At 33.6% G+C, this 22,603-nt stretch overlaps 1 pseudogene across 1 annotated transcript; it reads left to right on the forward strand.

The window, feature by feature from the left end:
* The first annotated feature begins 2,488 nt into the window (after positions 1 to 2,488).
* Positions 2,489 to 14,775, forward strand: LOC104607003 (deoxyhypusine synthase-like; annotated as a pseudogene). Its single transcript, XR_016068626.1, has 6 exons — positions 2,489 to 2,791; positions 2,888 to 3,055; positions 3,955 to 4,173; positions 7,756 to 7,842; positions 14,108 to 14,212; positions 14,293 to 14,775. The product of XR_016068626.1 is annotated as a deoxyhypusine synthase-like (transcript).
* Positions 14,776 to 22,603: the final 7,828 nt, after the last annotated feature.

Here is a 22,603-nt window from a genome sequence, read left to right on the forward strand (position 1 = left end):
TATTTTTTATATAATTTTTGATATTTTCATTTGGTTTGGATTGGATCCCATCCAGTCCATTTACATTTTAATGGATTGGATTGGATTTAGTTTGTACTAATCCAATCCATTTGTAAGTGGACTCACATTGAACTGAATTGGGTTGGACCAAATCCAATCCAATTGACACCTCTAATGATAGCTATACTTCTAATTTGTTATAGTTAGGTTGTACCATGCAATAGGGTTATGCGGGCATATTTGAACGTTTGGCCCAACACATCCATGCCACAGGTCCGGGTGGGACCAGGCCATGCTTGAGTAGCCCAAAGTGCCATTAATGTGTTGTAAAAACCTGGTCCAATCCAAACTTAGCCTGGCTCATGGTCATCCCTAGGGAGAATCCAATTGTTGTGCCAATCCGGCCCAACCCATGATTACCCTATTTAGGCTGTCTTTCTTTTTGGTGTAAATGCCATTTCGATACATAAATGTATTCTAATTCACTTTTGCAACTATTATATAAGCATACATTTGTGTACTTAGTAATGATAGCTATTATAACTTCCAAGACATATTTGTTAGTTTGTATCAATTTTTTGATACAAGATTTGCACTCATAGTTTGCTAATGTAAAAATAAAAAAAAATAAAAAAAAAAGATTTTGGTCTTGAAATCCACATTTGTATTCATTACAACAAAAAACCGTTTAATTTGAGTAGGGGTGGAAATTTTTCACCCAACCCTTTGAACCCACCCATTTACTTGGCAGGTTGGAAATGGGTTGATGACCCATTGGGTCAATTTAAATGGGTTGAGTTGGGTTAGGTTGTGGATAACCATTGGGTTAACTAGTAAAGATACAAGTATGAATTCCTTAGTTTTTTTTTCTTCATTTGAGTGAAATGATTTATAATTAATACATTAATTAATTACTAAAATTAGTTTTTCTTGAATTAATACACTTCACCTGAATCGACATAAACCCAAATCAACCCGATCTGAGTTTGGACCAGTACGAATCAATTCAGCCCGGTCTAAATATGAACAGACCTAATCACCTCGGTTTGATTCATTTGGGTCGATCAGCCTAGTCCGAACCCAACCCGATTTAGTATGGAGCAATCTGATATGACCCGAATTTGGAACGGTTATGGACGGACCAGTTCAACCCATATCCAGTTTGATCTGGCCTGAAGCAACCTGGCCCACATGCTTTTGCTTGTTCTGATGCGACCGGACCCAACCCGAATCACAAACAGTTACGAACAAAACTGGTTTAGGCCAGATCCGATCCAACCCGAAGCCACATGGGCCACTCATTTTTGGATCCACTTTGGGTCGACCCAACATGGTTCCGCAATAGTTACGAGCAAGCCAATGTGGCCCAAATCTGGTCTAACCTGAAGCGGCATGACCCACTCGTTTCAGGTTCCAGGTCGGACTGAACCAACCTGAATTTGGACGGCATGCCCCCCTCTGCCCTGCTTCGAACTAGTCCATTTGGTCCCAGGCCCGTGTACAACCTGATATGGGCTGGTCCGAGTCAATCCTCCATTGACTGAACTGGTCCAATCTGGTACGATCGGATTGATCCTAATCCAAACTATTCAACCACTCTTGATGTGATTAGCTTGAAGACAAATCCAGTTAGATCGTTCAAATTGGTCTAACCAATTTGAACCTAAGTGGTTCAGTCAAACCTGAAACCCGAACATGGTCAATGGCTTCGCTACTTGTGTAAAAGTAATATGCATGTAATGTGATTTGAACCTTCACCACTTGTATAAATAACAACTACTATTACCACCAAGGTATGATCAATTTGTTTGTTAAGTGAGACAAATACTATTACCACCAAGGTATGACCAATTTGTTTATTAAGTGAGAGTTAGTTTTTAGTTTTAAGTACATAAATATAAGACTAATGGGTTTGGGCGGGTTAGATTGAGTAATAGCGGGTTTGGGTTGAATTCAACCCATGTAATTTTATATAATTGGGTCATTAAAGGGTTAGCGAGTTAGATGGATTGGATTGAAGCTCAACCCAAACCCAACCCAACCCGCCCAATTGCCACTGCTATGGGTGAGAGAATTTTTTAACAATATATTTGTTTTTTAGCCAAAAACAAACACAGCCTTGATTTCTCACAATTAAGTACAATCAAATCTGAATTTTGGAAATAATCGACTCTTTCCTGTGAATTCAATTAGGTTGCGTTTGAAATTGATGTAAATCAAAAACGGTATAAAAATTTACACCGATTTGATTTTGTCCACACTTGAAAAGAGAGTATAATGATGATCGAAATAAAACTCCACTCACATTCAGTTTTACTTACATTTTGGATGGAGTGGAGTTTTACATCCCTATCAAAAATAAAGTTTTACATCGATTATCTCCGGTTCGGATAAGTTTTGATGGAATGAAATTTTACGTCCCTATCAAGCATAAAGTTTTACATACATAATCGATTTTATCAATGTAAAACTTTACTCTTTCACCCATCACGTTTTTCAAAATGCAACGGTAACTTTCACGGTTCAGTGTATAAAGTTTGGTGACTCAGAGTGTTGAGAGTGAGAGCTTGTGCTGTGTGTCTGTTGCCAAACAATGGGAGAACATCAGCTCATGGAGTCTGTTCGCTCCATAGTGCTTAAAGAATCAGAAACCCTAGAAGGAGCATGCCAACAAATTAGGGGTTACGATTTCAGCCGAGGCTTGGACTATGCTGAACTACTCAAATCCATGGTCTCCACCGGGTTCCAGGCCTCCAATCTGGGAGATGCCATCGAAGTCGTCAATCAGATGGTGACTTTCGGCTTCATAGCTTTGGAAATCGCATTTTGCTTCCATTTCATCTTTGGCTTAAGTTTATATTTCTAAATTATTTAAGCTGTTTTGAAGCTAGATTGGAGGCTCGCCGATGAGGTTCTGACTGAAGATTGTAGTGAGGAAGAAAAGGACCTTGGCTATAGAGAATCTGTTAGATGCAAAGTATTCCTAGGTTTCACTTCGAATCTCATTTCTTCAGGTGTTCGGGAAACGGTTCGGTATCTCGTCGAGCATCGAATGGTGAGAAATGAAGGGGTGTGCTTGTGTCAGCGCGCGTGTTCAGTTTCTTGTTTTCCTTTCTAATTGTTTTTCTTTCTCGTCGAGCATTGCATGGTTAGAAATGAAAGTTATAGTTTGGAAGATTGAAACTCGAACTCGATTATTTCGTATTTGCATCACAAAATTTTACCTAACAGTACCGACATTCTTGAGTGTTGCACACTCAATTTACTTTCTTCTTGCTTTCACATGTTTTTGAGTGTTGCACACTCAATTTCTCAAAGTTGCAACCATATTGTGCTTGTGACTTGTTAACAACAAGAGCAACTGCACTGATGAAGATTTGAAGTTTAATCTATAGCATGGTAAGTTATGATACTTGGGTGCTTGTATATGCTTAGTTTACCCATGTTAGACATGATATGCATCCAAAGATACTGTATACTGCATGAGCACTTCTAGAATACACTTTGTGGCATTCAGCACTTCTAAAATATGCAAATAATATATTTTTGACAAATCATACTATAAAGAGTTACATATATTAGAAGGTTAATTGACATTGGCAAGATATAAGCGTTAGGAAGCAATACTTGCAAGAAAAATTTTAAATATATTAACCTGGTATCAGCATATTAAATGAGGTGCTCAAACCAACATCCATACCCTGGCTTTCAAGAAACAGAGCATCATATCTCCTTTTTTAATTTTTTTGTAGCATGTGCATGTTTTTATCCTTATTTGAAGTTTTGAACATCTTTGACAGTGGAAAAAGGAAGCGATCAGTTTTATATAGCAGTTGTTTTTGCTGTATTTCTGCACTATAATTTTGTCCCTGACATAACATCCTTGTCTCTTCAGAGACATTTGATAACATTGGAACAATATAAGATAAACTATCCTTGTTATGATGGTTGCAGGTAGATGTAGTTGTTACTACTGCTGGTGGTATAGAGGAGGACCTTATAAAATGCCTTGCACCCACCTATAAAAGTGATTTTTCTCTACCTGGAGATTACTTACGCTCAAAAGGTTTGAACCGCATTGATAACTTGTTAGTTCCTAATGACAACTATTGCAAGTTTGAGGATTGGATCATACCAATTTTCGATCAGATGTTGGAAGAGCAGTCCTCAGAGGTACTTACATCCTTTCACAATAATTCCATGCATGTTGTGCAATTGTTAGTTTATCATGGATATTCTTCTTTCTTTCCCTTTCTTTAACCATTTATTTCCAAGGATTTCTTTCTTAGATAATCAAATGTGATTTTTTATCACATTGTAATGACTTCCATGCAATTGCTTTTTTGGTCTAAGTCAATATCATTTGCAAATACGTACTTTTAGGACAATAAATCACATAAAACTCATATTGCTATCAGATAAATAACAATGGAATATTGGAAGGAAATTATTGACTTTTCCATTTATCCAATTAATGACTAATTTCTTCATTGATACCATCAGTTGCCACCTTTATAGCTACTATAGCAATACCTTCTTTGACAGAATTTAACTAGTGTTCAAGTTCTTTCAACTTTGCCTAAGTTGAAATTGTCATTTATCTTCTAACCTCAGATTAATGCTTTAATATTGGATTTCTTGGGGCATATAGCCCTGTACTGGAAAAATGGAAATTATAATACAAGAAAGAGAACAGAAGAAAAAATGGTCCACTTTGAGGTGGGAGTCTCATAAACCCAAAGCTAGTTTTCGAGTTAGCCTTCTTAACTGACATGGCCATACAACATCTACACCCTTAAATGGATTACTAAAACCAATTCATACAAAGACCCCTTAGTGCTGCCCAACCAATAACAACCTTATCTTATTCAATATCCTCTTCTGAACAAACAAATCCAACCTAATAATCTAATATAAATACATGTCCTACGTGAAAATCCTAATGTTGTGCACTTTCACAGCTTGCTGCTATGGTACTGTTCATCTGATACATTATGCTAGTATGCTATGTTAAAAGCCGGCAATTCATGGCTATTTTTAAGAAGGAACAAAGCCCCAAGGCAACCACAAAAAATGATTTTTTGTATTTTATTTTCATTTTATTCCCTCCTCCCTCCGTTCATTTTCCTTTTAAACTGGTCACCACAGTTGATTCCGTACTGCCTTTCTTCTATCAAGGGAATGTTTATCTTATTGGTGTGTCATTGAAACCCTCTACTTCATCTTGTCATATCAAAGACAATTCAATAACTTAGGACATCATGTAGTTTATAGTTTTATTAAAAAACTGAAAAGAACCACCTTCATAATGAAACCCTCTGCTTCATCTTGTCATATCAAAGACAATTCAATAACTTAGGACATCATGTAGTTTATAGTTTCATTAAAAAACTGAAAAGAACCACCTTCATAATGAGGCAGCCTTTCTTCTATCAAGGGAATGTTTATCTTATCGGTGTGTCATTGAAACCCTCTGCTTTATCTTGCCATATCAAAGACAATTCAATAACTTAGGACATCATGTAGTTTATAGTTTCATTAAAAAACTGAAAAGAACCACCTTCATAATGAGGCAGCCTTTCTTCTATCAAGTTTCAATAACTTAGGACATCATGTAGTTTATAGTTTCATTAAAAAACTGAAAAGAACCACCTTCATAATGAGGCAGCCACAATGTTTTAAAAGCGCAAGGCATAAAAAAAAAAAAAAAAAAAAAGTGTAAGGGGCATTTGGTACCCAAGGCACAAGGCACACACCTTTTCGAAGCAAGGCGCAAAAATACAAAAAGAAAAGCTAAGAAATACAAAAAATGTGAAAAAACTCAAAAAAATGCAAAATAATTAAAAATTATTAAACATAACATAAACTTAAATTTTAAAATGATTGCTTTAAAAAACCTATTATCTCAAATTACATAAACTATCAATCTCTTTATTTTTTTCCCAATGGCATTACTTCAAATAGCTAATATGATGTTAAACACTATGCTTTCCTAATGAAACCCTCTGCTTCATCTTGTCATATCAAAGACAATTCAATCACTTAGGACATCATGTAGTTTATAGTTTCATTAAAAAACTGAAAAGAACCACCTTCATAATGAGGCAGCCTTTCTTCTATCAAGGGAATGTTTATCTTATCGGTGTGTCATTGAAACCCTCTGCTTTATCTTGCCATATCAAAGACAATTCAATAACTTAGGACATCATGTAGTTTATAGTTTCATTAAAAAACTGAAAAGAACCACCTTCATAATGAGGCAGCCACAGTGTTTTAAAAGCGCAAGGCGTAAAAAAAAAAAAAAAAAAAAAAAAAAAGTGTAAGGGGCATTTGGTACCCAAGGCACAAGGCACACACCTTTTCGAAGCAAGGCGCAAAAATACAAAAAGAAAAGCTAAGAAATACAAAAAATGTGAAAAAACTCAAAAAAAATGCAAAATAATTAAAAATTATTAAACATAACATAAACTTAAATTTTAAAATGATTGCTTTAAAAAACCTATTATCTCAAATTACATAAACTATCAATCTCTTTATTTTTTTCCCAATTGCATTACTTCAAATAGCTAATATGATGTTAAACACTATGCTTTCCTAATGAAACCCTCTGCTTCATCTTGTCATATCAAAGACAATTCAATAACTTAGGACATCATGTAGTTTATAGTTTCATTAAAAAACTGAAAAGAACCACCTTCATAATGAGGCAGCCTTTCTTCTATCAAGGGAATGTTTATCTTATCGGTGTGTCATTGAAACCCTCTGCTTTATCTTGCCATATCAAAGACAATTCAATAACTTAGGACATCATGTAGTTTATAGTTTCATTAAAAAACTGAAAAGAACCACCTTCATAATTAGGCAGCCACAATGTTTTAAAAGCGCAAGGCGTAAAAAAAAAAAAAAAAAAAAAAGTGTAAGGGGCATTTGGTACCCAAGGCACAAGGCGCACACCTTTTCGAAGCAAGGCACAAAAATACAAAAAGAAAAGCTAAGAAATACAAAAAATGTGAAAAAACTCAAAAAAAAATGCAAAATAATTAAAAATTATTAAACATAACATAAACTTAAATTTTAAAATGATTGCTTTAAAAAACCTATTATCTCAAATTACATAAACTATCAATCTCTTTATTTTTTTCCCAATTGCATTACTTCAAATAGCTAATGTGATGTTAAACACTATGCTTTCCTAATTCTAAGAACCGCCTTTGTACCAAGCCCCTCGAGGCAAGCCCAAACAAGTTCATATCATGGTCTTAAATTCTTAATCCCTATTAAAAAAGATTTTATAACTTTAACTATCTTTTACAAATATCTTTTATTAGGATGGATGAATGAGCAACATTAGCAAATATGGGGTTTTTTGAGCTTCTGTGAGCAAATGTTTTTCATTCATCCTAGTGAAGGATATTCTTAAAAGACAATTAAAGTTATAATCCTTTTTTATAGATTTGTTTGGGCTTGCCTTGAGGGGCTTGGTCGGGGGTCCGAGGGCAAAGCCCTTAAGGAGTGCACCTGGGCTGAAGTGCAAGGCCACCAAGTGCACGCCTTTTCAAAGTGTTGCGCCTAGGGGCTAGTGCCTCACCTTTGCACCTAGGCACCCTTTAAATCACTGCTAGTGCCCCCCCCCCCATCAATTTGTTATTTTTTTGGTAGGTAATCTCCATGCTTTTGTTATTGTTGATCATTTTTTTTTTGTTTCACTTCATTTTTGTGATTATTCTTTTTTTTCTTTTATTCTTATCATAACAGAATGTACTTTGGACACCATCAAAGGTGATTGCTCGTTTTGGGAAAGAATTTAATGATCAAAGTCCATATCTTTTCTGGGCATACAAGGTAAATTTCAACAAAGGAAAGTCCTAAATGGGGGTCCCATTGTTATTATTTCAATCCACCACACCTATGTTGCTACAAAGTCTATCATAGTTATTATTTCTATTACTTTATCATCGGTAGTTATGGGGGTCTCATTGAATCTTTTTCTTTATGTTTTGTTTTCGAATCCATTCAGCATAATTCATTGATGCACTTGGTAGGTATGGATAGCAAATTTGAGAGCAGGGTAGCTCTGTTTGGAGCAAAATGTGTTAAATACTGATGGTGTATTCACTAGATGGATTGGGAATAAATAATATCGATGCAGTTGCAAAACTGAAATTAAGTGGTTTAAATGCATGAACAGGTTTTCTACATGTGCTCAACAAGACCAAATGATGGTGGTTGTAGTAGAGACCTAGAATCAAATCTTGCTGCCACCAGAGTTTGGGGGGGGGGGGGTTAAGGTGATGGGGGCGGGCTACGCTCTGTTGTGTAGCCTCATGAAGCACACAAAACATGTAACCATTGTGATGCGGTTATGTATATATATATACGCATTTGCAAATTTGGCTTCTTTCCAAGAAAAGGGATTATGTGATGCGCGGAAGATTAAGGTAGCATAGTTAGACCATTCGTTCAATGAAGAGATTTCTGGTATATCTCTCTAATGGTGTACTGCACTTATTGTCCTTAACCTTTCTTGTCCATGAATAATAACCTTTTTTAAAGGAATTTGAGGTCTTGGACAAGGTGATCCATTGCTCCATTCCTTTTTATCTTGGTAGTTGAAGTTCTTAGAAAATTGATCTCAAGAGCCAATAGCTTGTAGTTGATTAAAGGCTGGTTGATTGGGAGGGATAAAATTCTTGTAATTCACTTGCAATTTTTAGATGATATCTTAGTTTTCTGTGATGGGCATGGTTCAAAATATTGATACGCCCCTATGTATCGGCAGGGGCATATCGGTACTTAAAATAACTCGCTTTTATATGCTTTTGGTTTTTTTTTCAAAATTTGGTTTTTGGGGATATTTTTAACCATATTTTTTTATTAAAAAAGAGTGGTCCCCGAAACCCCTTTAAATAGGCGTATCGTGAAGCCTATACGGGGTGTATCGTTTCGAAATATTGAACCTTGGTGATGAGGATTGTAGAGATGGAGTGGAAAGCATGAAGAGTTGGTAGTGAATCTTTTTGAGAGGGTCTCTAATTTGAAGATTAACTAGATTAAAAGTTTATTGGTTGGTATCAATGTTTATGAAGATGTGTTGGGGGATATGGCAAGTTCTTTGGATTGTGAGAAAGGGGATTGACCGCTCAAATACTTAGGGTTACCTCTAGCTGACAACCCTAAATCACTCGGCTTTTGGAACTCAGTGGTGGAAAAGATTGAGAAGAGATTAGTTGGGTAGAAATTAAATTGTATTTCTCTAGGAGGGAGAATAATTTTGATTAATTCCACCTTAGCTAACCTTCCTATCTATTATATGTTAGTTTTCAGGATGCCCCCAAGTTGTGGTGAGAAAATTTGAAAAGGTTATGAGAGACTTTTTGTGTGAGCCCAGAGGAGGGAAGAAAGTTAAAAAGATCATTTTATTAAATGGGTGAAGGTGGTGAAATTGAAGGCAGAAGTGGGAGGAAGGGGGGGGGAGGAATTGGGAATGTTAGAATGAAAATTTTGGCCTTATTGAGCAAATATGGCTAAGGAGATTTTTGAAGGAAAGTAAAAGACTTTGGCACAAAGTGGTTTTCCTCAACCACGTCAGGTATGATTTGGTCTCGGGTCAGAAAATTAGGTTTTGGGAAGATATTTGGATCGAGGACCCCCCCCCCTTGGGCTTCACTAGGAATCTTAGAGAATTTGAAATCCCCATTGTGTCTTCTTTGCTCATCTTGCTAAATTCTTTTGTTCAAGTGGTTTTCCTCAACCACGTCTGTGAACCCTTAATCCTGTTGGGATCTTCACTTGTAAGACTTTGTTTAACTCCCTTGTAACCTCCTCACCTTTCTCTTCACCTTCTTTCCCTGTTAAGGAATCTGGTGTTCCCCCATTTCTCCTAGAGTTAGTGCTTTTTACTGGGAAGTGTTTCATGGCTGCATTAACACTTGCGATAAGCTCGAAAGGAAGAGACCAAACTAGTATTTGTCCCCCAATTGGTGCTGCTTATGTAAGCTAAACGGTAAGACTGCATTTCATCTCTTAATCTCCTATCCCTTTGTTGGCTTCATCTGGGATTGGTTTGCTTTGCTTCCCTATTCCTCTCTTAATTGCAGTTGTACAAACAGGAGGGACAAATTTATGTGAAGATGTACTGGGGCAGCAGTGGTTTAGATGGTTTGGGAGGAAAGAAACTCAAGAATATTTGAGGAAAAGGAGAGGAATAGGGAAGCCTTGATAGAGATCATAACCCTAATTGGGCCAAGACCTTGGATCTTTTCTCAGATTTTAAGGTTGATGATTTTTTCAGAGCTTGGGGGGCTATAGCTGCCTCATCTTCTAGAAGACAGATAGCAACAATGGACTGATCACCCCCATCCTAGTGGCTGGTTGAAACTGAATTTCGAAAGGAGTTGTGTGGGCAATCCAGGCCCCTCTGGAATTGGAGGGGTAATCAGGGATTAGGAATTCTTCTCAGGTTCCAGTTGAGCTAGGTGATGTGGCAACAGCAGATTATCAGCAGGCAACAACAGAATTCTCGGCAGCTGTTTTTGGAGTTGAGCAAGCCAAAGAGTTGTATTTTGAAAGATTAATTATTCAAGGTGATACCAAAATAGTTGCGGACTGGCTAAAGGGGGAAGGAGTATTTTGGCACCCAAGGAATGTTCTCAGGCGGTTCAAAATAGCTCTCTAAGGATTGTCTTGTTTTTGAAATGGTGTTTCTTTTTTGTGGCTTTTCATTGCTGTAATCCGGAGGGGGTGACATCTTGTCACCTAGTTATGTTGTACTGTTTTTTTCTTTTAGCAATAAAATTCCTTTTTATTTATCTTCAAAAAAGAAGTTAATTGGGTTAGAAGATCTGCCAACAGCCTGGCGGATGGTCTAGCTAAGCAAGGGCAATAGAGACAGACTATGTTTTGGGTTCAGTTGTAATACTTTGGGGGCTTTAGATACCTGGTGTCGACTTGTATCTTCACAACTTCTTGTTGTTCTGCTTTCTTATAATAAAATATTTTTCTGAGTTGATAATAAAAAAAGAATAATAACCTTTTTTTCTTTTTGCATAGCAGATGGCTATCCGCCTGAAGCTTTCCATACTGGAGAGAGGGTAATGTGGGAAAACATGTGAATCTATATCATGCCACTAGCTTTTACTCCTCTTGGAGTCGTGGTACAATAGGCTGGCAAAGCCACCAAACCCTCTTTGCCCATTTCTGGTAGGACTTCTAAGGATGCATTCCCCCATTACAGTTAGTCCTTTTTACTTCTTGTCTAGCTAACCCATCAGTTTGACTGTTAACTGATCTTTGGACCCAAGTGAATCTTGTAGCTTATTATTAGCCTGCTGCTTGCCAAGCTTCTTACTTTTCTTAGTATGTACCAATACTGCCATAATCCTAAACTTCTATTTCTAGGCTTGCCCACTACCACCTTTTTCCTACCTCAATGTTCCTGGGTTCTTTTTAGGAGGTAAGGAAAGTCAGGATTTTTTCTTTCCTTTTTTTTGTAATTAGAAGAGAAAGAGAGGTTAACAAGTTTAAAATCTGCCTCTGCAGTACACTTTTAGAAGCAGGGTGAGATGTTTCACAAGGATGTGTAACAAGGAGAAAGTGGATGAGACTGAAACTTACAGGAAAGTTTGTAGGTGTAATGGTGTGGTACTGTGTTTTTCCCTTGTCCTTTGAAGAAGATTTGCAGAATGAGGCTATGGTTATATAAAGAAAAGGTTTATATTAATGAGGATTGGTTTCTAGATGATCAGGAATGAATTGTGACAGTGTAAATTGGGTGTCAGTAGGTTTGATAAGATTGAGGTTGTGCTTGATGTTCAGTATTGTCAGGTTGGAGTGATGTTGGGTGTCTTCGGAAAGTTATGGTTGTGGGTCTTTGTAACCTTGTTAGTGATATCTTAACCCTTATCACTGGTGCATCTGTCTCTTTTCCTTTTTAATGAAATTTTTTTTACCATGAGGCTGAGTTTGGAAGGAGTACAAATGCAAATATGTAGAGTGCAAAACCTTATATTTTGTATGTATTTACGCTGTACATATTTGCATTTGTACTGCTTCCAAACTGAGCCTAACTAGTTGAGGGCCAGATCAATTGCATAACTAGTTGGTCATAACTCATGAGGTGAGAGGCAACACCTCTTTGCTGAATCATCTGACAAGTCTTAATCTTAACCATGGAAAACCTCCCAAGCAAAAGCTTTTGACCTTGAGGGGTACTGGACCAAGCCAAAGGGATTTAATGGCACTGCCTAAAGAAGTGGTTGAGAATAAAATTCTGAAAAAGAAAGCACAAGTAAACAGGCCTAGGGAATTAAGTGTCCAAATTCTAGCATCAGAACCAGAATTTGAGACGTAAATATTATTCAACAAATCGAGTGAATTTCAAATCAAGTAAACAGGCTTTGTGAATTTCAAAATCTGCCGACACTCTCCTAAGTTCCAAATCCCAGGTGCAACCACTATTGGAATTGTTTTTACAGCAACGATTATTTTAATGAAAAACCGTTGGACTGTAAAAATAGCTTGTTTTCACATGTCCGTGTCTATTGGAAAAGGAGATATTGTACCAATAGTATATTTAAAATGATAAATACACTTTCAAATAAACATGATTCAATAATCAACACTACATATTTCTTTTCATTAAATGATTACAAAAATTTAAAAGAGAGCTTCTGTTGAAGTTCAATTTCATCCAGCTTCTCCAATTAATTTATTAGTGTTTTTTATCAGCAAAAACAAACAGAAAGATTTTCTTAAAAATATTGAAAAAGAAAAAGGATAAGTGGACACCCCCTTCTTCCAAGAGAGAATCAGAAGATGGGATCATTCAAAAGACCAAGAGCACAAACTCTTACAGATAAAAGACAAGTGCATGATTAAACTTGCAGTCTGCACACTCTTAATTATCTTTTCCCACTCCTCTACCCACAAGATGTCTGATCCTGGATCAACCTAAATGATCAGTTTATCCTAAAATCCGTAGTTTAGTGGTTGGAACATATCAGATGTTCAGAATCTTATTCCACTGTCCTGTTATGTAGTATAATTCAGATTTCTCTTGGGTTCATAGATTTGCAAACTGTTTATTTATGCCAAGCCAAACAAGGGGTAAAAAGGATCCAACTACTGGGGAGGATATCTTTTGGAGCATGTAATACAAATAGTAGAGGCAGAGATAGGTGGCAGATGTCTGCCTAAAATTGAGGGATGCTTGGCTTCTTTGTGATGAGCTATTCTTTATTTAATCCAATACAAGTTTATAGTTACCGATAAAAAATGTCTGTCTAGAGCTGGTAAGGTTTTTGAGTAGGACATACCACATTGTTTGAATGCAACAACTTGTGACAAAAATGATGTGCTGATTTGGGAGCACCTTAGTTAAAGCCTTTGATAAGCCAGCGTAGTTAGCCATATTTTCCATGATCAAATATATGCTAACAAGATCTATGCCATGTTTTGTCAATAAAAAAAAGTTCCATGTCATGTCATTTTTGTTAAATTTCATTTTTTTTATTGGGAAAATTCCCAATTAGTATCCTGTACTTTGGGCCTAGTGCCACTTTGGCCCCCGAACTTTAAAATGCGACAATTCAGTACCCGAACTTTCAAAACGAGCCAATCCAGTACCTGCCATTAATCAGCCATTAAGTGGAATTTGAAAAGACACAAATGCCCCTCGTGTGTCATCTAATTCTCTTTATCAACCATCCAAATGTTGACAAAAAATGAACAGTCTCAAATCCTTGTCTTCTATTCAAGAAAGTTGGGGTCACATCTCACTGGGCATTCTGGTGACCCCAACTTTCTTGAATAGAAGAGGCAAGGATTTGGGACAGTTTATTTTTTATCAATGTTTGGATGGTTGATAAAGAGAAATTAGATGACACTCGAAGGGCATTTGTGTTTTTTCAAATGTCACTTAATGGCTGATTAACGGGCTGGTTAACAGCAGGTACTGGATTGACATGTTTTGAAAGTTCGGGTACTGAATTGTCGTGTTTTAAAGTTTGGGGACCAAAGTGGCACTAGGCCCAAAGTACAGGGTACTAATCGGCAATTTTCCCTTTTTTATTTTGCATCATAGCATTAATAGTCCTCTATGTTTTTACAGAACAACACTCCAATCTTTTGTCCAGGTTTAACAGATGGCTCACTAGGTGACAGTTATACTTCCATTCCTTCAGAAAACCTGGCCTAGTTATTGATATCGTGCAAGGTACGTTATCTTTTTCGGTTTTGCCATCGCCCATTGCAATCATTTGGTAGTGTGAGAATGATTCTGATACCAGTGAACAGATATTAGGGCCATGAATGGGGAAGCCGTCCATGCAAGTCCTAGAAAGACAGGCATGATAATTCTTGGCGGAGGCATGCCCAAGCATCACATTTGCAATGCCAATATGATGCGCAATGGTTGGCCTAAGAACAATCTAGTCCTCGACCAACAGAAATCGTATTACAACTTTTCCTTCTCTTTTGTGTCTGCATGCTTGTGCAGTGTCAAATTTCCTAACAGAATTATCCAAATAGTTGTGTCACGGTTAATGAGCCTGTCGACATTCATAAAGCTGTTTCTGTTTAGGATAGCCTATGAAAGCACATGGAAATGTTCCAAGAAGTGCAACTTTGATGCAACCATTGCTTTCCCACTACTGGTTGCAGAGACGTTTGCCAAGAAGGCTAATAAATATACAAAAGTTGGTGCTTAATGAAAGATGGTTTAGGCCACATTGCCAATAAGGCTAATAATAAATATACAAAAGTTGGTGCTTAATGAAAGATGGTTTAGTCCACATTGATTTCAAATTCGTTCTGGTATCAGTAAAAATATATTTAAGCATGTTTAGTGGGAATTTCAGTCCCAGTGGTTTGCATGGGTCGATAACAGGAATTACAAGCGTTGAAGACTTGATTTGCACTTTAGCAGGTGGGAATGTTAATATGGGATTGATTATGATATGCCCGATACGTATTGTATTGGTATTGGACTGCACCAATACGGGATACGCTATGACTGGCATCCGTCAATTGTGCGTATCGGCACATATCGCATAGTATATTGATCAATACATGCTGATACAAAAGCGTAAACCATGGTTTCAACGAATGATACAACATCTTACAATGAAAAAATGGGAGGAGAGTAACTCAAATCCAAGTTGGTCTATGCCCAAGCATGCATGTACATTAACTACAAAGTCATTTGTTATTTCATGGTAATAAGTGTAATAACTTTTATTAAATTTAATGTTTACATACAAACAAAAAACAACATACATTTATTTTCAAAAACTCCAACTATAAATTAAAAAGAACAATATTTTTTATAAATCGATGGAATAAATAATTTATAAAATCTACAAAAACATGCACACACAAATATATCAAAAATGAATTTTAATTTCAAAAATTTATACAAATAAAATATTTATAATAGAATAATTATTTTAATACTTAAGTTTTATAAATTTGCATATGGCATATATCTTAAATTTTTATAAATTTAATATTAATATTTTAATTTTCATTAAATAACAATGTTTTTATTATTTACAAAGTATTGGATCTATCAAATCCATTAATCTACATTTTATATAAAAATAATTTTTAACTTCAAAATTTTATAAAAATAAAATACTAATAATGGAAAATTTATTTTAGTAATTAAAATTTATGAATTTTTATATCATTTTCAAAATTTTAATAGATTTGATATTTTTCAAGTTAAGATTTTATATATTTTTATAAATTATTAATTGACATTTTAATTTACATTTTATGATAACATATTTATTGTTTACAAAAATATAAATATTATTTATCAAACATTTAAGAATTAATTTTTTAGTTGAATTTTTTGTTAATGTTAAAAAATAAAATTAGTAAAATTGAAAAAAAATGATATAATAATTCAAATATCATAGTTGCATATGCTTTATGCCTTACACTTTAATAGATAATAAAATAATATTGGCTTTTTGCATGTATTAATTCATAAAAAATTATATAATATCTACATGTCCTGGTATATTAATTATAATATATTTGCCATTTAAATATATAATTCCTATGTATTTATATATTATTTATAGTTGTGTTGACTAAACTTAATGCTATTAACATATTTATGAAATTTGTGTATATTTTCTTAGCATATCCAAGTGTTTTCATATGATACTCGATACCAATACTATTATTTATAGTTGTCATTCGTATAGTTTAATGCTATTATTTATAGTTGTGTTGTCATTCGTATTCATGTGTTTCCCAAGCATATCCGTATTTAAGTTTCCAATATGATACCCGATACCAATACTATAATGATTGAATATCATCACTATTTGATGCAATTTTATTGTTTATAAAACTACTTCTCAAGACTATTTGTAATCTCATAGAGAGGTTGCAAGTTGAAGTGACCAATTACATTTTGAAACTTTATTTATTTAAATTGTTGCATACAAGGAAAATTAGTTGGATTATTTTCTTTTTTTTTTTGTTTTTGGATGTGAACTTTCTAGATTCTCTCTCGAGTTACGCAACAAACGGTGATCCACGTCAAATAATGAGAGAAATTAACTGTGAAGAAAAAATAAAGTTTTATCTTCAAAGTTGAGTGTGCTTTAAAGCATTCAACTGACGGAAACTTATGCAAATCGAATGTCAGTCTGAGAAAGGAACTCAAGTCTTGATAAAATGTTGCTTATTATGTGAACATCTGGGGTGGTGTTTGGAATCAATGTTGTTCCCGAGGGGCATTTCCTCATGGTATTGCATAAGCATGTTGTTTTCTCAGAAAATGTTTTTTGTGTTTTTTTTTTTTTTTTGGGTTTTGGATTTGATATCACTACTATTACGTTGTTGCCACATAGGCATTTTTCAAATGCCTTGTCAACATATTTAAAGCATTCAACTGACGGAAACTTATGCAGATCGAATGTCAGTCTGAGAAAGGAACTCAAGTCTTGATAAAATGTTGCTTATTGTGGGAACATCTCAGGTGGTGTTTGGAACCAATGTTGTTCTCGAGGGACATTTTCTCATGGTATTGCATAAGCATGTTGTTTTCTCAGAAAATGTTTTTTGTTTTTATTTGGGTTTCGGATTTGATATCACTGCTGTTACGTTGCTGCCACATAGGCATTTTTCAAATGCCATGTCAGCAAATTATTGTTAGTAATAGTAAAAAAATGGGAAAACACTAAAAAGAGCATTTTCTCACACCACACCTTTCCCGATTTTAAAGACATGGTTTGAGAAAACTTTTTTTTTTTAAATGACTAACCAAACAACAGTCATTTTCTGGAAAAACAGATTTCAAATGTGGGGCCATATTTTAGGAAACGACATTGATACTCATTGGTTGGTACAAGAAGTTGGGACTCTGTTGTTTACAGTTGGTTATCTCTTAATCATACTCTTTGTTAGTCCTATTCCTCCATTCCACTAGTTACACTGACACCATTAGTGAGGGTCAATTCTCCCAACCGTAACGATCCAATATGGAACTCTGCGTTATCAACCCTACCTTTGTTCGCACAGTAAATTCTCACAGAGCACTCAGTCATCCATAGAAGGGTTGTGAAATGTTGAAACAGGTAATTCATTTTTATAAGTGGTTATGGTTATGGTTATTTGTGTCAGTTCTATTATTTGGGCCGAGCTTAATAAAAACTAGGTGTTTTTGTCTAATATAAGGGTTATGGAATGTCTAGTGCTACATGATTTTCAAGCTAGTGGTGATATCATTTCATTTGCCCAACCATGTGATGTATAAACTCTATTTGTCTGCAATGCAATTTCATTTGCATTAGTGCAAAACAAGATAAAACCTAAAGTAAACGGCGGTGTTTGGCAAGTCTTTCTGCAAGGTCTTCTGTACTTTAGCAAGTTCAAAAAGATTGAAGATCAATATATTTCCGTTCAATAATCAAAAGCCGGAAAGATGAAAAGACACGTGTGTGGAAAGACCCAAAATGACCGAATTTTAGGAAGCTTCAAATGAAGCTTTCTGGCCTTTCTACGTTATAGATAGCCTCTAAACACGTTTTTAAAAACCCGGTAGACTGAACCACTTGTTAAACGGTTTTTATCTTTAAAGACAAGACCCCAAAAGCTCAATATGTGTTTTTGATCATCTGGGCTGATGGAAGATCTTTCTAAAAAACCTTGCCAAACGACACCAAAGTAAAATAGAATGATACTACATGTGCAACAGTGCAGATGAAACTGCATTGCAAACAAATAAGGCCTTGGTTCAGATGGATTACAAAGCAGATGACCACTTAGATGGTGTTTGGTTCATCAGTAGGTCTATGATAAGTTAGTTATCAGAAAGCAAATTATCAATAATCATGAGTTTCTTATTGTCAGGTATTAGTTTTTTACTCGGACTACTCATGAAGATTTTATTAAAATTATTTTATAGATGGGAGACGAAACATACTTTTTATCTTTTCTACAAATTTTCCTTTCGAGTTCAAAAAACTAAGAAAAAAGGGTTGATATCACTAGAAAAATTATTTATTTATAGCATAGCCAATTGATCTTTATTTGATGTTATGGTATCTATTTACCTTTGAAATAAATTCGCATATAAGCATTTTGCATAAATTAGCAAAAATTCTGTTATGCCTATTTATTTAAAATTATCGATTAAAAAAATATATGTAAAATTAATTGTCTGATTTGGTATGGTCGAAATTGACAACAATAAGAATATAAGAGTTATCAGACGTGATAATTCAGACAAAGCCGTATCCAAATCAAATTGGTGGGATCAGGTCCATAACTTTGAAGTCTACACCGAGATATGGTGGCTACAATTGGTTTGACTCAAAAGCTTGAAAAGTTAATATATTTTTCATAATATATATTATAAAATATTTTTATATTCTATATTCTAATTAGACTTGCAAGCTTTTGAGCTGAATTTTTTATTGGTTAAATTCGAATTTAAATAGTTAATTGAACTTAATTAAGGTTTGAACTCAATTAGAATCAAACTTGAATCAAGCCTAAATTGTTTGATTAAAGCTCAATTCGATTGCACTTCTACAATGGGTCTCTTCTTAATGATTCATTCAAACACTTTGTTCTAATATGCCTTCTTTCAATTTTTGTTTTGAAGCCAAGGATTTACATATCGATATAATATGTCCGATATGGCATGTAGTATCAGTGAAGGGTGATATATGATATGCTATGAATAGAAGCATATCCTGTGAATCGTGCATATAGGAGCATTGGCGTTACATATCGATATAAACCAATACACAATGATACATCACATCTTTATATTAAAAAAATGAGCATATATCATGATTCAAACTAAAGTGGCATAGCACCCAATGCCCAAATCCTAAACTAGCCTTAAACTATCTTGGTTCTTATAATATGAGTGAAACAAAATAGCTTTTATCTACTTTAGAGCCTATATGCAACCCAAACAAATAATACAAATTTATGTTCAATAAATCCAACTAAAAGTTAAAAAGTATAGTATTCAAAATTATCATTTTATAAACTAATGAAATAAATAATCTATCAAACCCACATTTATATTAAAAGATAATTTTTATCTCAAGAAATTTATATAAATAAAATATTAATAATAGAATAATTATTATAGTACTTATGATTTATAAGTTTGCACACAAAAGTATTAATAATAGAATAATTATTATTTTACTACTACTATTACACATTTCTAATATTGTATATTCATCATATTAAATAAAAATAAGTGTGGCAAATAAGAATAATTTTATAGATATAAAAATATAATAAAATTATAATTTTTTATAATATATTATTTACCATCATAATCATCATCAAAAATTGCAACATGCAAAAGCACATACACACTTACTAGTACTTGTAAAAAAATCATTGTATGGTTCGATGAGTTCGTTTTTTCTAATTTCTCCTTCCGACCATGTTCTCTAGCTTCCGACTTGAGTCCATCTACAAGATATGCAAAAGGTTGAAGCATTTGTATTTCATCAAAATGAAGAAATCATTTGTTTTTTATGGATAAGCAAAATGAAAGAACCGTGATTATAGGGAGTTCAAATATGCTTTTCATATCCATAGGATCAAATGTGCTCAGAGTTTCATAAAGTCAAATACAATGTAAGAAATATCAATTTGTTTTTCAACTTACCTACTACTAAACCACAAATTGTAATAGTGAATTTAGCACAAAATGATGGAATCTCTATGTATGAATACAAAAAAAAGATATGGAAACACATCCTGCGAAAATACATACAAATTCCATAAATACATCAATTACACTAACTTTAAAGTCAAAATAGTCACAAATAAGGTATAAATACACTAATATATATATATATATATATATATATATATATTAATAATATATATGAAGAAATATTTTATAATTAATATAACCGGATGCATAGATATCATACAATTTTATTGGCAATCTATCAATCATGAGTCCAAGACTCATATTATATAGATATTTACAATTTCAGACACTCATAAAGCCTTATGTTATATTCTATTTAAGTCCAAGATACAAAACATATGCAATTATTATATTTTAATTACTATATCAATTATTTTTTATTTTACTATTTTTACTTTTTGACATTAACAAAAAAGTCAACTAAATGTTAAATTTTGAAATGTTTAATAAACAATATATTTATTTTTATAAATAGTAAATATATTATTATAAAATGTAAATTAAAATATCAATTGATAATTTATAATATACATAATTTTAACTTAAAATATTTCAAATCTACTTATTAAAATTTTTAAGATACATATTATATGAAAATTCAAAATTTTCAATTACTAAAATAATTATTTTATTATTAACATTTTTATTTCTATAATTTTTTCGAAATAAGAAATTATTTTAATATAAATGAAAATTAGTGTATTTGATAGATTCAATTTAATATTTTATTCTTAAATATTTTTTAATAAGTATTTTATTTTTCTAAATAATAAATATGTTATTATCTAGTGTAAATTAAAATATTAACAATTTATAAAAATATATTCAAATTTTAAGATACATATCATGTACAAATTTATGAATTTTAAGTACTAAAATAATTATTCTATTATTAATGTTTTATTTGTATAAATTTATTCAGTGTAAATAATCAATTTTTGAGATAAATATAATTTTGATATATTTTTATTTCATTAATATTTAAAAAATATAAAATTTTAATATTATTCTTTTTTATTTTAAGTTAGAATTATTGAACATAAACGTATGGTATTTCTTTAGAATGCATGTTTATAATATAATTAATAAAATTTATTTTATTTCATTTATTATCACAAATAAAAAGGTGGCCTGATTGCTTAAGATTTCAAGCACTAAGTGGTGTTTGAGTTAAGGCTTGGGGTCAAATCTTGGTAATGGCATCTTTTAATAGTATTTGTGCATGTATTGTTCTTGTTGTATTGATATATATCATGCCGGTTGTATCCTGAATCGGGGCCTTTTGATATGGGGTGTATTATATTGACATTTTAAAACTTGAGTTAAAGCAATTAATAAGGGGCAAAAATGGGTTTTTAGAAAATTTAATCCGTACATAATGTCATTACAAATGATTTTGAAAAGAGAGGTCTTAGACGAGTTTGAAAAGAGAGGGAATGTTTTAATATTTAGGCCCTGATCGCTTTTCGATAAGTTACTTACCCGGGTAAATACAGTTACCTAGGTAAGTTTTTCTTGGGAAACACTTACTCGAGTAAGTGCATTTACCCATGTTCTTTTGTTTCTCATGTAAATAAGGCAATGACCATTTTAGCCACAAAATCCATTATTAAAAGGGGCATTTTTGTCCCATTCAAGTGTTGGCAACCTTCCCCATAGGTGGGAAAATTATTTACCCACCTAAGAGATGGGTATCACTTACCCAGGTAAATGGTACCTAGGAAAATAAACTTTCCCTGGTCCCCACATAAATCTGAAAAAAGAACATGGGATTCTTGGTCAATAGGAACCAAAATCCCATATACCAATTTTCCTCCCTTCTCAAAATCTGAAAAAAGAACACTCCCTTAGAGGAAACCTCAAACTAGATTTTTGTCTTTTGCCCTAAATAATACTAGCAAACAACCCGTGCAAAGCATTGGATTAATTAGGTACAAATGTTAATACATGTAATAAACTATATGATTTTTATGACTTTTCCAAAGGCATATGGTAGAGATGAAACATTCCAACTTTTTTATCTTTATGAAAGTTGTCATTTCATTGGCCACAAATGGCTGCACAAGTTGTCAAGAGCAAAAGCAAAAGCATCGATGGAACTCATTGCATTATAGAGGATTTGGAACTTCTTATACACAGACCCATGAATCAACCAGATCATATGGATGGGAGGCATGTTCTTGTTCGTTAAATGCTCGCTTCAACTTGGAACTTGAATATTTTGATTAATAGGCTTTTAATTTAAGAATTCAAGAGTTGAAAAGTTATTTTAATTTCTTCTCCATGTTTTTTGTAATGTTATTGTTAGTTTTATAGTAAGGGAAAATTTTGTAAACTACCCCTACTATTTAGCTAATTAACAAGATATACCCTTACTGTTTAACCTTATCT

The sequence above is a fragment of the Nelumbo nucifera genome, chromosome 4 (assembly GCF_055504915.1).
Source record: "Nelumbo nucifera cultivar China Antique chromosome 4, China Antique-T2T, whole genome shotgun sequence".
Taxonomy (NCBI): domain Eukaryota; kingdom Viridiplantae; phylum Streptophyta; class Magnoliopsida; order Proteales; family Nelumbonaceae; genus Nelumbo; species Nelumbo nucifera.